This window comes from Pseudophryne corroboree, chromosome 4 (assembly GCF_028390025.1).
Source record: "Pseudophryne corroboree isolate aPseCor3 chromosome 4, aPseCor3.hap2, whole genome shotgun sequence".
In the NCBI taxonomy this organism is placed as follows: domain Eukaryota; kingdom Metazoa; phylum Chordata; class Amphibia; order Anura; family Myobatrachidae; genus Pseudophryne; species Pseudophryne corroboree.
This window is the reverse complement of record NC_086447.1, coordinates 518926022-518939954: the sequence shown is the minus strand read 5'-3', so window position 1 is coordinate 518939954 and position 13933 is coordinate 518926022. Positions and strand designations below refer to the sequence as shown.

The window sequence follows — 13933 nt, the reverse complement described above, 5'->3', positions numbered from 1 at the left end:
GAATGATAAATTCTCTTCTCCACAATTTAATAATAACAACGCCCCAGCGATACTAATCTGGGGACTGACTGTATTGGACTGAACGTCTATAGTCAGCCCAAAAGGCCCTGTGTTCTAGTCAGCCCTGTATCCTGTGCACAGTAGATGATTTTTTTTTTTGTGCTTCACAACTCAAGTCTCAAGTAATATTAGTAATGCTACGTTAATTGATAGGCTGCGTTCTTATTAATATTGGTACTGTCCAAACATTGCAGCCTCTTCTGTTATAGAGGACGGGTACACAATACAGTGTTATGGACACAAAAGACTTTGACCAGGACGTGTTTAGCATCCCGGCGGTCATTTGACCGGTGCTGGAATCCCGACACCAGTCAGGAGACTGGTGCCGAAACACTGACAGCCGACATACCGAAGGTAAGTATTAGGGTTCGCCTTAGAGTTAGGGGCCAGGTGGTAGTTAGGGTTAGGCACTAGGGAGGGTTAGGGTTAGACACTAGGGGGGGCTAGCCATAGCCGCCACCCCTGGAGGCTTAGTGTTAGGGTAGGGGACAGGGAGGGTAAAAATACTTACCCCCTCCGATGTCGGAATGTTCAGTGTCAGGATATTGCTGACAGTCATATGCCTGCTGGCATCCCGACCACCAGGTCAGTCTGGTTGGTTAATGCCATTACACCACAACTACATGCTATGGTACTGCATGCCATCACTGAACTTCCACTGGTTTTTATTGGTAACTTGGAAATTCAGTTAGGGCCAGGGTCTATGAAGTATTTTCTGTTAGTGTAGTTAACCTGTACAAGACGGGTTGGGTATAGGATACTGGCAGTCAGGATGCCAGCATGCAGAATACCAACACTGACGTCCCAACTGCTTGGAATCCAGACAGGTGTGCAGGAGGCAGGTACCGCTAATTCCAACCCTCCCAGCCCTAACCGTACCTCTTTGCAGCCTAACCCTAACCCTCCCTTTCCGCAGCCTAACCTTACCCCTCCCAAGGCTACTAGTTTGTTGTATAATTGATTGCTCTTTTAAAACATCTGATCATTTCTCCTGCAGGGTCCGCATTGGTATGCACAGGATAACATTGGGTTAGGGGTAGTGTCAGCGGAATGGCACCAATTGGTCAAAGTTTTCGGCCTCCCAGAATGCAACGAGCTAGTCTCCCATATTCCCGCCTCCTGGCTCAGGCACTTCAGTTTTTTGTTTGGTGCAGCAGAAGCCGGACCACGGTCATGGGGCTGCTGTTTTTATGCAGCCATAAGCTTTTTATTATTTTATTTTTATAGCCTTATTGTTCTTGAGTGATCTTTCTAAAAAGCATCTTATACGCACCTTAGAAAGAGTCGCTCCAACATCTCTCTTCCGGGTCACGACAACGCTTACCCACGTGTACAGTGCTGTTTCGGTGGGCGTCAGTGAGGATGTACTAGCAAGTCCAGCTGATGTTACCAGGCTGTGGCCGGAGCACGGGGAGAAGGTAAGGCATCAGTTCCGCTTAGCAGGTAAGACGCGAGACACAGCCTCACTGTTTCAGGAGGAGACTACCGAACAGTCGCTGAAGCGGCTGACACCTCGGGTGCACCAGAGCTAGGCCCCAGGGATCATAGGCTCCAGGGATTAGTGTGAAGCCGCGATCCCTGGGGTTGATGTCAGCAGTGTGGAGTAAGATGCTTCCCTAGTCGCCCCTCCCCCCGGTTCATGACCAGATTCTTCTGAGTTTCCCGCCTTGAACTGATTTCCTGCTTCCATCTGAGGCACTACATACTAACTAACCCAGTCACAGCATAGGCGGCTGTGTCACTGGTGCGTCTGTGTTTACTTGGGAGTCTGTGTTCACTGTTAATGTATGTGTTCACTTAGGCGTCTGTGTTCACTATTACTATCTGGATTCACTCAGCGTTTGCTAACATATTGATTGATCATGGAAGCAGGGTTAAGTCTCCGTGTTTACCGCTTTCCTGAGGCATGTGATACAGCACTGAGTCTCTTCCTACCACTGGGTTATGAGTAGTTGTATAAGTGCCTGATGCATATGAGTCTTGTAAACTGTTCCTGCAGTTTATTTCACTGTGCGACTGAATGCGGTTATAACTCCTATATAAGGTAATGCAGTAATATGTTTTTCCTACATACCTGAAATGTATCTGTAGTTGAATATGTGCTCATATTGCTAAGGTATACTGATGTATAACAATGTGGCTGATTGCTAGTGTGGCTGTTGACTTAAACTTGGTTTCTGTCAGTTCTGCTCTCTCATATTTCTGATCCTCAATGCTAGTGCAAGGCAGGGAGGGATTGGATTGTATATCACTTTAGCAAACTTAAAGTGAATACGGTCATTAATTGTGTAGTTAACACCAGACAGGTGTGTGATTTGTTTATCATGTCTAAGAGAGGCAAGGGTGAGGAGGATACACTCTCCACAGCTGTACCCACATTGATATCATGTTTGTCCTGCAAAGCAAGGTTAACCTTTCAAGATCTGGTTCAAAATGGGTTATGTGCAAATTGTTTTAGCTTCCATCAAAGCCTCCTTAATATGCCAAGATAGGCTCAGGTTCAGGCAGAACCTCCATGGACATCATTTGCACAAGCATTATCTAATATAGCTGAGCGAATGGTGACAGCTCCAGTACCAGGTATAGGTAACCCTATTAACCCGTATGTGCAACATTCCCCCTGGGTTATGACTAATCCAGTTCAGGTAGCTGCAGCCTTTCAACAAAAGCAGGCTGAAAGGCCTGTGGAAATTAAATCACACAGCCATGAAACATCTTCACAGTCTCCACATGTTTTGGAAGGGGACACTTCGGAGGATGATTCCTCACATTCTGGGTCTGTATACAGAGATGAGGGTGAAGATCCTAGCTCGGTAGATATACCTGAGCTAATTAATGCTATAAAAGCCATTCTGTGCTTAGAGGAGGCAGCAGAGCCTGTATTAAAATCCAAGGCACCTGTGTTTAAGCGTCCCAAAATGGTCTGAACTGAATTTCCGGAGTCAGAGCAGCTGACAGAAATCATGCAAGAGGCTTGGGTCACACCCAGAAGTACAGAATTCCTAAAAAAGGGAATACTCATTATCTTCTTCTGGCTGGGGATTGTTTAAAATGGAGGTTGATCCCAAAGTAGATAAGCATATGATTCGGTTGGTGCGTATATCTACATTACCTTTGCCTTCAACATCATTACATGATGTAACGGATAGATAAAAGATGGTTTTCTAAAAACTTTTTATTCCTGATTAGGGGCAGTGGTGAGCCCAGCCATGGCTTCAGCCTGGATGACAAAATCAGTGGTGGCCTGTGCTGATGCATTGGAAGACGACCTTTCATTGGCGTCTAGAGAACAAAAGTCCCATATTGCACATATTAAACAAGCAGCTGTCTTTATGGAAGAAGCAGCCTTGGATATGGATATAGCAGCTTCTCAGGCATCAGCCTCAGCTGTAGCAGCATGTAGAGCTGTCTGGCTATGTACATGGAAGGCTGACTTAGAGTCCAAAAAGATACTAGAGTTTTTGCCTTTTACTGGAGATATTCTTTTTGGTAAAGAATTAAACAACATTCTGGAGTCAGAAGCAGACTCTAAGAAAGTGAAGTTTACTTCTTCCTACAAGTCTAAACCTAGATTTCCAGCTTTTCGGTCCATTCAGACCCAAGGAAAAGCAAAGGGAAAGGGTTACGGCAAACAATCCCAATCGGATAAGTCTGGGAAGACTAAAAAGCATTGGGCTTCCAGAGGGTTTGCTTCCAAACCAGAAAATAAGCCTTCAGCCTGAAGGCACGGGCCTCCACCTGGGGGATCCCAGGATGGGAGGCCGACTTCTTCTGTTTGTACAGACCTGTCAGCAGTCCACCAAAGATGCCTGGGTGCAAGAAGCAGTATCTCACAGTTATGCATTTGCCTTCAAGCCCATCCTCAGTGGAAATGAAGGCCAGGGCTTTACAGGAGGCAGTTCAGAAGTTACTACAATCAGGGGTGATGGTACCGGTCCTTCCTGCACAGCAGGGACAAGGTTTCTATTCCAACCTGTTTCTAGTACAGAAACCAAATGGGTCATATTGGCTCAATCTCAAAGCTCTGAACAAATACATTTGGGTGCCTTTTTTTCATATGGAGACTTTACGTTCTATTATCTTGACAATGGAGCCGTGAGATTTTATGGTATCCCTATATATCCAGGATGCTTACCTGCATGTACCTATAGCACCATCCCATCAGTGCTATCTCAAGTTTGCTATCCTCCGGCAACATTTTCAATTTTAAGCCCTACCTTTTGGACTGGCTACAGCTGCAAGAGTATTTACTAAAATTATGGTGGTGATGGCAGCTTATCTCCGTTGTCAGGTGATAACAATTTTCCCATACCTGGACGACCTGTTAATCCTGGCTCAATCCCAGGAAGCTCTCCAGACCCATCTGCAACTGACAATAGCATGTTTACAAAGCCACGGCTGGCTCATAAATTGGGCGAAGTCATCCGTGGTTCCGTCACAACGCATGACGCACCTGGGGTCTGTGTTGGATTCCAGCTTCAGAGTTTTTCTACCCCTGAACAAAATATCCACAATACAGACAAGGATTCAGGAGCTACTACACAGTTGAACAGTATCCATTCATGCAGGAATGCGAGTGATGGGATCTATGGTGTCAACATTCAACATTGTGGAATATGCTCAATTCCACTCGAGGCCCCTTCAACCTTTGATTCTTTCCAGATGGAATGGACTACATCAGACAATAAAAACACAGACTATGGTCCTTTCTCAGGAAGTACAGAGGTCGTTAGCCTGGTGGCTGCGGATATCACATCTGGACTAAGGGCCTAACTCAGACCTGATCGCAGCAGCAAATTTGTTAGCTAATGGGCAAAACCATGTGTACTGCAGGTGGGGTAGATATGACATTTGCAGAGAGAGTTAGATTTGGGTGGGTTATATTGTTTCTGTGCAGGGAAAATACTGGCTGCTTTCTTTTTACACTGCATGCAATTTAGATTTCAGTTCGAACACACCCCACCCAAATCTAACTCTCTCTGCACTTGTTATATCTGCCCCCCTTCCCCTGCAGTGCACATGGGGGGTCATTCCAAGTTGATCGCTAGCTGAAAATGTTCGCTGCGCAGCGATGATGCAAAAAAAGGCACTTCTGCGCATGCATATGTGGCGCAATGCGCACGCATATGCGGCACAATGCGCACGCGCGATGTACTTTCACAACGGCCAATGTAGTTTTACACAAGGTCTAGCGATGCATTTCAGTTGCACTGGCTGCCGCAGAGTGATTGACATGAAGTGGGCGTTTCTGGGTAGCAACTGACCGTTTTCAGGGAGTGTTCGAAAAAACGCTGGCGTGCCAGGAAAAACGCAGGCGTGGCTGGGAGAACGCAGGGCATGTTTGTGACGTCAAATCTGGAACTGCATGGTCTGAAGTGATCGCAAGCGCTGAGTAGGTCTGGAGCTACTCTAAAATTGCACAATATTTTTTTGTAGCCGCTCTGCGATCCTTTCGTTTGCACTTCTGCTAAGCTAAGATACACTCCCAGGGGGCGGCGGCTTAGCGTTTGCACGGCTGCTAAAAACTGCTAGCGAGCGAACAACTCGGAATGACCCCCATGGTTTTGCCCATTAGCTAACAAATTTGCTGCTGCAATCAGGTCTGAATTATGCCCAAAGGGCGACCCTTTTGGATCTCGGAGTGGGAGGTTCTGACAACGGACGCCAGTCTTCAGGGCTGGGGAGCCGTGTCAGAAAAGTGCTGCTTCCAGGGGCAGTGGACCAAGGAAGAAAGTTGCCTGCCGATAAATATATTGGAACTTCGGGCCATATATATGGCACTCACCCAGGTAAAGGACATACTTCAAGGAAAACCAGTTCAGATTTGCTCGAACAATGCGATGGCAGTAGCATACCTCAATCATCCGGGAGGTACTCGCAGCCAAAATTCAATGAAGGAGGTAAGCTGTACATTAATGTGGGCAGAACTTCATCATCCGGCCTTGTCCGCAGTGTTTGTTCTGGGAGTCCTAAAACGGGAAGCGGATTTTCTCAGTCGATATGCCATTCATGCAAATGAGTGGGCTTTACACCCAGAGGTCTTCCAGATTCTGGTAAACAAGTGCGGGCTGCCAGAGATAGATCTCATGGCTTCTCTTCAGAACAACAAAGTTCCCGCATGTGGGTCAAGGACAAGGGATCCCAAAGCGATCTTCGTGGATGCTCTCAGTGAGCTGGGACTTTCATCTAGCCTATGTGTTTCCGCCAATCGCCTTGTCGCCCAGGGTGATTCAGAAAGTCAAATAAGGAATGGGTGCCGTGATACTAATATCTCCGGCATGTCCCAGAAGACATTGGTACATAGATCTGCAGAAGCGGTCTCTGGAGACTCCGTTTCTACTGCCTCAACGTCCAGATCTACAGTTTCAAGGTCCTAGTCATTACAAGCACCTGGAGACCTTTGATGGCATGGCTCTTGAGGCATCCATTTTGAAAGCATAAGGGTTTTCGCAGAAGTAATTCAAACAATGCTTACAGCAAGGAAACCGTCCTCGGCTCACATTTATTACCTGATATGGCATGCTTACAGTATATTCAGTGGTGCAGTGCCAGGAAGCTTGACCCTAGGTCTTTTAGAGTTTCTATACTCCTAGCATTCCTTCAGGCAGGAATGGACAAAGGTCTCCATGTGGCTTCCTTGAGAGTTCAAGTTTCAGCATTGACAGTATGGTTTCAAACGAAAATTGCTAACCTACAGGATGTTCACACTTTTTTCCAAGCAATACTTCACATCCAGCCTCCTTTTGTTCATCCTTCATCTCCTTGGGATCTACATTTAGTCCTAAAGGCGCTTCAAGTTGCTCCATTTGGACCACTGAGTCAAGTGGATCTTAAATGGTTGACAGCTAAAGTTCTCTTTCTACTGGCTATTGCTTCAGCTAGAAGAGTTTCAGATTTAGGGGCATTGTTATGTCGCCCTCCTTTTCTGATTTTTCATCCAGATAGAGCAGTTCTTAGAACCAAATCTGGATATCTTCCTAAGGTGGTCTCCAAGTTCCACTTTAACAAAGAAATTGTAGTTCTGGCTTTCCGAGGGCTGGACCTTTCTTCGGGAGATGCATCTTCAGACATAGTCTGGGCTTTAAAGATCTACGTGCCAGTGCCATCAGAAAGACAGACACTCTCTTCATTCTCTACAGGTTTCACAAGAGAGGATGGCCTGCTGACAAGAAGACACTGGCGAGGTGGCTTCGGATGACTATTTCAGAAGCATAGTCTCAAGCTGATCTCCCTATTCCTGCTAATGTCTCGGCTCATTCTACAGCACAACGTGGTGCCTCAGCTGAACAGATATGTAAGGCAGCCACATGGTCTTCCATTAACACATTCATTAGACATTATGCCTTTGATACCTTTGCCTCTCAGGATGCTGCATTCGGGCGAAAGGATTCTCCTATCCAATCAGGAGCGTCCCCTCCACTAATATTGCTTTGGGATATCCCAATGTTATCCTGTGGATACCACTGTGGACCCTGCAGGAGAAATAAGTAGTTATGGTAGACTTACCGTTGTTAACGTTATTTCTCCAAAGTCCGCAGTATCCACAGGGATCCCACCCTGATGCACTACACTTACGAAGTGTGTGTATGTGTTCTCCTCACCCGATTAGGGCTCTCTCTATGATGCTCCCGCCTTGAGCTTAAAATAACTGAATTGCCTGAGCCAGAAGGCAGGGATATATGAGACTGGCCCGTTGCATTCTGGGAGTCCGAAAGCTTTGATCGATTAGTGCCATTCCGCTGTTGCTACCTCATATCCCAATGTTATCCTCCGGTTACTGTGGACTTTGGAGAAATAGAGTTATCGACGGTAAGTCTAACTACTTATTTTCAACAGGGCTATGACACATCCAATAAGCTAATAGTAGTTGTGTCTATTGTATGTGTCATAGACTAGATCAGTGGTTCCCAACCTAGGTCCTCAAGTACCGCCAACAGTTCATGTTTTCCAGGTGTCTTCAAAGGATTGCATGTGAAATAATTTGCTCCACCTGTGGATCTTTTAAAATGTGTCAGTGAGTAATACTGTAAATATACCTGTTCAACTGCTAGGTGACCTGGAAAACATGAACTGTTGGGGGTACTTGAGGACTGAGGTTGGGATCCACTGGACTAGATCTGTGTTTCCAATTGCTTCTCTCAGCAGGATTCCAGAACCATTGATATGATGAACTAATTTAACTAATCTTTTGATTGAACTATTCTCCAAAATGAACTACATTTCCTATCACTAGTGCACAGATACTGTAACTACCAAAGAAATGAGGAGATAAGAGCAATTTTATTCAAAGAACCACAAGACCTTTAGGCTTACTACCACAAATATTCTTGTACTACAGATACCTTTATTGTAACATTGAACAAATGTACTTAAAGTTCTTTTTAGTCTTCCCTATTTTAATTTGTACAGGTCGGGTCTCCGTTATCCGGAGACCTGTTATCCGGAATATTAAAAAAAAACGGAATATCCCGGAGCTGTAGTGACGTCATGACGTCCTGCAGCTTCATGACATCACTACTACTGTGACCAATGTCTGGTGGTCGGGGAGTAGCTTTGCAGCTAGTCCCTCGCCACATAGTGCATGCCAACCCCCACTGACCTCGCCGCTGACCCCTGTAATGACCACCGGAACCCCGCTGACCTCACCGCGGACCCCTGTTGCCCCTCCCAGACCCCCGCATTGACAGCCGGACCACCCGTGACGACTGCTGGACCAGGTATTCCATTATCCGGAAAAATCACATATCCGGAATGCTACTGGTCCCGAGCCTATATGTACTTTTTCTTTATGCTAGTGTTATTTGCTTACAATAAGGAGCAAGATCTGATTAATTGATTGCAACTTCGTAAAAACACAAGTTTTTATTAAAGATACAAAACAGAAACTTTATTAAAAAAAACAGTAGATTGTTTTTATAAACTAGCAATAATTATTATAACCATCCTATTAGCACTAGCAACCAATCACATTGCAGATATCACTTACTGATTCATTTACTGGGTTTGGATTTAGCTGTTCTGAAACAATTAAATGTCCAGAGATTAAATCATACCAACGCACTTGTCTGTTTCAATCTCTTAACATTTAAGTGAAAGTTGTAGGGGCTAACATAGGGGGTGATTCCGACTTGATCATAGCTGTGCCAAATTTAGCACAGCTACGGTCAGGAACACAGACATGCAGGGGGGACGCCCAGCACAGGGCTAGCCCGCCCCACAGGTCAGTCCCTGCCCCATCGTAGAAGTGCAAAAGCAACGCACAGCGGCGATGCTTTTGCACTTCAGGAGTAGCTCCCGGCCAGTGCAGCTTTTGCGTGCTGGCCGGGAGCTAGTTGTCGCTGCCCGGGTCACAGCGGCTGCTTGTGACGTCATGCAGCCGCTATGGCCTGCCCCCCGCACGGTCCGGCCACGCCTGCATTGGCTGGACCACTCCCACAAAACGGCGGCCAAGCGCCGCTGTGCCGCCCCCTCCTGCCCAGCAACCGCCTCTGCCTTTCAATCAGGCAGAGGCGACCGCTAGGCAACAACAGCCGTCGGCTGTCAGCCATGCGCCGGCGCACTGCGGCGCCGGTGCATGCGCAATTCTGACCTGAACGCTGCGCTGTGAAGAACTGCAGTGAGTGATCAGGTCAGAACCCTGGGAACAGATTGGCTGCATTCCCCTAGCATTGCTTTCTGGGAAAATAGCTTGTGGTTATAATGAAACAGAATTTGTCTCTATAGTTATGTAGGTGCAGTTATGGGGCTCAGCTAAGACGAAATACTGTAGGTTAAGCAGCATTTTCTCTAACGTCCTAGTGGATGCTGGGGACTCCGTCAGGACCATGGGGAATAGCGGGCTCCGCAGGAGACAAGGCACATCTAAAAAAGCTTTTAGGTCACATGGTGTGTACTGGCTCCTCCCCCTATGACCCTCCTCCAAGCCTCAGTTAGGTTTTTGTGCCCGTCCGAGAAGGGTGCAATCTAGGTGGCTCTCTTAAAGAGCTGTTTAGAAAAGTTTTTTTTTAGGTTTCATTCAGTGATTCCTGCTGGCAACAGGATCACTGCAACGAGGGACTTAGGGGAGAGATCTCCAACTCACCTGCGTGCAGGATGGATTGGGATCTTAGGCTACTGGACACTGAGCTCCAGAGGGAGTCGGAACACAGGTCAGCCTGGGGTTCGTCCCGGAGCCGCGCCGCCGATCCCCCTTACAGACGCTGAAGAAGACGGCAGAACGGAGGTCCGGAAACAGGCGGCAGAAGACTTCACAGTCTTCATGAAGGTAGCGCACAGCACTGCAGCTGTGCGCCATTGTTGTCACACGGCTCACTGACCTAGTCACGGAGGGTGCAGGGCGCTGCTGGGGGCGCCCTGGGCAGCAATATAAGTACCTTATTGGCAAAATAAATACATCACATATAGCCATTAAGGCTATATGTATGTATTTTAACCCAGGCCAGTTCTTAAAAACCGGGAGAAAAAACCCGCCGAAAAGGGGGCGGAGCTTATTCTCCTCAGCACACAGCGCCATTTTCCCTCACAGAAAGGCTGAGGGGAAGGCTCCCATGCTCTCCCCTGCACTGCACTACAGAAACAGGGTTAAAACAGAGAGGGGGGGGCACTGATTTGGCGATATAAATATATATTAAATGCTATAAGGGAGGAACACTTTTATAAAGGTTGTCCCTGTATAATTAGAGCATTTTGGTGTGTGCTGGCAGACTCTCCCTCTGTCTCCCCAAAGGGCTAGTGGGTCCTGTCCTCTATCAGAGCATTCCCTGTGTGGGTGCTGTATGTCGGTACGTGTGTGTCGACATGTATGAGAAAAATGTTGGTGAGGAGGCGGAGCAAATTGCCTGTAATGGTGATGTCACTCTCTAGGGAGTCGACACCGGAATGGATGGCTTACTTGTGGAAGTACGTGATCATGTCAACACGCTGCGAGCCGGTTGACGACATGAGACGACCGGCAAACAAATTAGTACCTGTCCAGGCGTCTCAGACACCGTCAGGGGCTTGTAAAAACGCCCATTTACCTCACGGACACTGACTCCAGTGTCGACGGTGAAGAAACAAACGTATTTTCCTTTAGGGCCACACGTTACATGTTAAGGGCATGAAGGAGGTGTTACATATTTCTGATACTACAAGTACCACAAATAAGGGTATTTTGTAGGGTGTGAATAAACTACTTGTAGTTTTGCCTGAATCAGATAAATTAAATGAAGTGTGTGATGATACGTGGGGTTCCTCCGATAGAAAGTTATGGGCGGTATACCCTTTCCCGCCAGAAGTAAGGGCGAGTTGGGAAACACACCTTAGGGTGGATAAGGCGCTCACACGCTTATAAAACAAGTGGCGTTACCGTCTCCAGATACGGCCGCCCTCAAGGAGCCAGCTGATAGGAAGCTGAAAAATAGCCTAAGAAGTATATACACACATACTGGTGTTATACTACGACCAGCAATCGCCTCAGACTGGATGTGCAGCGCTGAGGGGGCTTGGTCGGATTTCCTGACTGAAAATTTTGATACCCTTGACAGGGACAAGATTTTATTGTCTATAGAGCATTTTAAGGATGCATTTCTATATATGCGTGATGCGCAGAGGGATATTTGCATTCTGGCATCAAGAGTAAATGTGATGTCCATATCTGCCAGACGAAGACACGACAGTGGTCAGGTGAGGCAGATTCCAGACGGCACATGGAAGTATTGCCGTATAAAGGGGCGGTCCATCGGACCTGGTGGCCATGGCAACAGCTGAAAAATCCACCTTTTGTTCCCCGAGTCACATCTCAGCAGAAAAGGACACAGTCTTTTCAGTCTCAGTCCTTTCGTCCCCATACGGGCAGGCGGGCAAAGGCCAGTCATATCTGCCCAGGGGTAGAGGAACGGGAAGAAGACTGCAGCAAGCAGCCCATTCCCAGGAACAGAAGCCCTTCACAGCTTCTGCCAAGTCCGCAGCATGACGCTGGGGCAGTACAAGCGGACTCAGGTGCGGTAGGGGGTCATCTCAAGAGTTTCAGCACGCAGTGGGCTCACTCGCAAGGGGACTCCTGGATCCTACATGTAGTATCCCAGGTGTACATTGGAAATTCGAGACGTCTCCTCCTCACAAGTTCCGGAAGTCTGTTTTACCAACGTCTACCTCCGACAGGGAGGCAGTATTGGAAACAATTCACAGGCTGTATTCCCAGCAGGTGATAATCAAAGTACCCATCCTACAACAAGGGAGGGGGTATTATTCCACACTATATTGTGGTACTGAAGCCAAACGGCTCGGTGAGATCTGAAATATTTGAACACTTACATACAAGCGTTCGAATCAAGATGGAGTCACTCAGAGCAGTGATAGCGAACCAGGAAGAAGGGGACGAGATGGTGTCACTGGATATCAGGGACATTTACCTACATGTCCAAATTTGCCCTTCTCACCAAGGGTACTTCAGGTTCGTGGTACAGAACTGTCACTATCAGTTCAGACGCTGCCGTTTGGATTGTCCACGGCGCCCCGGGTCTTTACCAAGGTAATGGCCGAAATGATGATTCTTCTTAAAAGAAACTTGGACGCTTTCCTGATAAGGGCAAGGTCCAGAGAACAGTTGGAGGTCGGAGTAGCACTATCTTTAATAGTTCTACGACAGCACGAGTGGATTCTAAATATTCCAAAATCGTAGCTTTTCCGAGGACACGTCTACTGTTCCTAGGGATGATTCTGGACACAGTCCAGAAAAAGGTGTTTCTCCCAGAGGAGAAAGCCAGGGAGTTATCCGAGCTAATCGGGATCCTCCTAAAACCAGGAAAAGTGTCAGTGCATCATTGCACAAGGGTCCTGGTAAAAATGGTGGCTTATTACGAAGCAATTCCATTCGGCAGATTTCACGCAAGAACTCTTCAGTGGGATCTGCTGGACAAATGGTCCGGATCGCATCTTCAGATGCATCAGCGGATAACCCTATATCCAAGGACAAGGGTGTCTCTCCTGTGGTGATTACAGAGTGCTCATCTTCTAGAGGGCCACAGATTCAGCATTCAGGAGTGGATGCTGGTGACCACGGAGGCCAGCCTGAGAGGCTGGGGAGCAGTCACACAGGGAAAAAATTTCCAGGAAAGTGTGATCAAGTCTGGAGAATTCTCTCCACATAGATGGAGCTAAGAGCAAAATTATAAGGCTATAAACTTAGCAAGACCTCTGCTTCAAGGTCAGCCGGTATTGATCCAGTGGGATAACATCACGGCAGTCGCCCACGTAAACAGAAAGGGCGACACAAGAAGCTGGAGGGCAGTGAAAAAACTGCAAGGATTTTTCGCTAGGCGGAAAATCATGTGATAGCACTGTCAGCAGTGTTCTCTCCGGGAGTGGACGACTGGGAAGCAGACTTCCTCAGCAGGCATCCACCTGGGAGAGTGGGAACTTCATAGGGAAGTTTTTCCGCATGATTGTGAGCCATTGGCAAAGACCAAAGGTGGAAATGATGGCGTCCCGCCCGAACAAAAAACGGGACAGGTATTGCGCCAGGTCATGAGACCTTCAGGCGATAGCTGTGGATGTCCTAGTAACACCGTGGGTGTAACAGTCGGTGTATGTGTTCCCTCCTCTGCTTCTCATAACCAAGGTATTGAGAATTATAAGACATAGAGGAGTATGGACTATACTCGTGACTCCGGATTGGCCAAGAGGGACTTGGTACCCGGAACTTCAAGAGATGCTCACAGAGGACTAAGGGCCTGGGGAGCTAAGAAGGGACTTGCTTCAGCAGGTACCATGTCTATTCCAAGACTTACCGCGGCTGCGTTTGACGGCATGGCGGTTGAATGCCGGATCCTGAAGGAAAAAGGCATTCCATAAGAGGTCATACCTACCCTGGTCAAAGCCAGGAAGGAGGTGA

General features: G+C 47.3%; 1 protein-coding gene across 7 annotated transcripts in view; it reads left to right on the top strand.

Moving 5' to 3' along the window:
* Nucleotides 1-13933, top strand: part of TBC1D32 (TBC1 domain family member 32) — an 851129-nt gene that overhangs the window by 716978 nt on the left and 120218 nt on the right. The gene's annotated exons all lie outside the window — the stretch shown is intronic.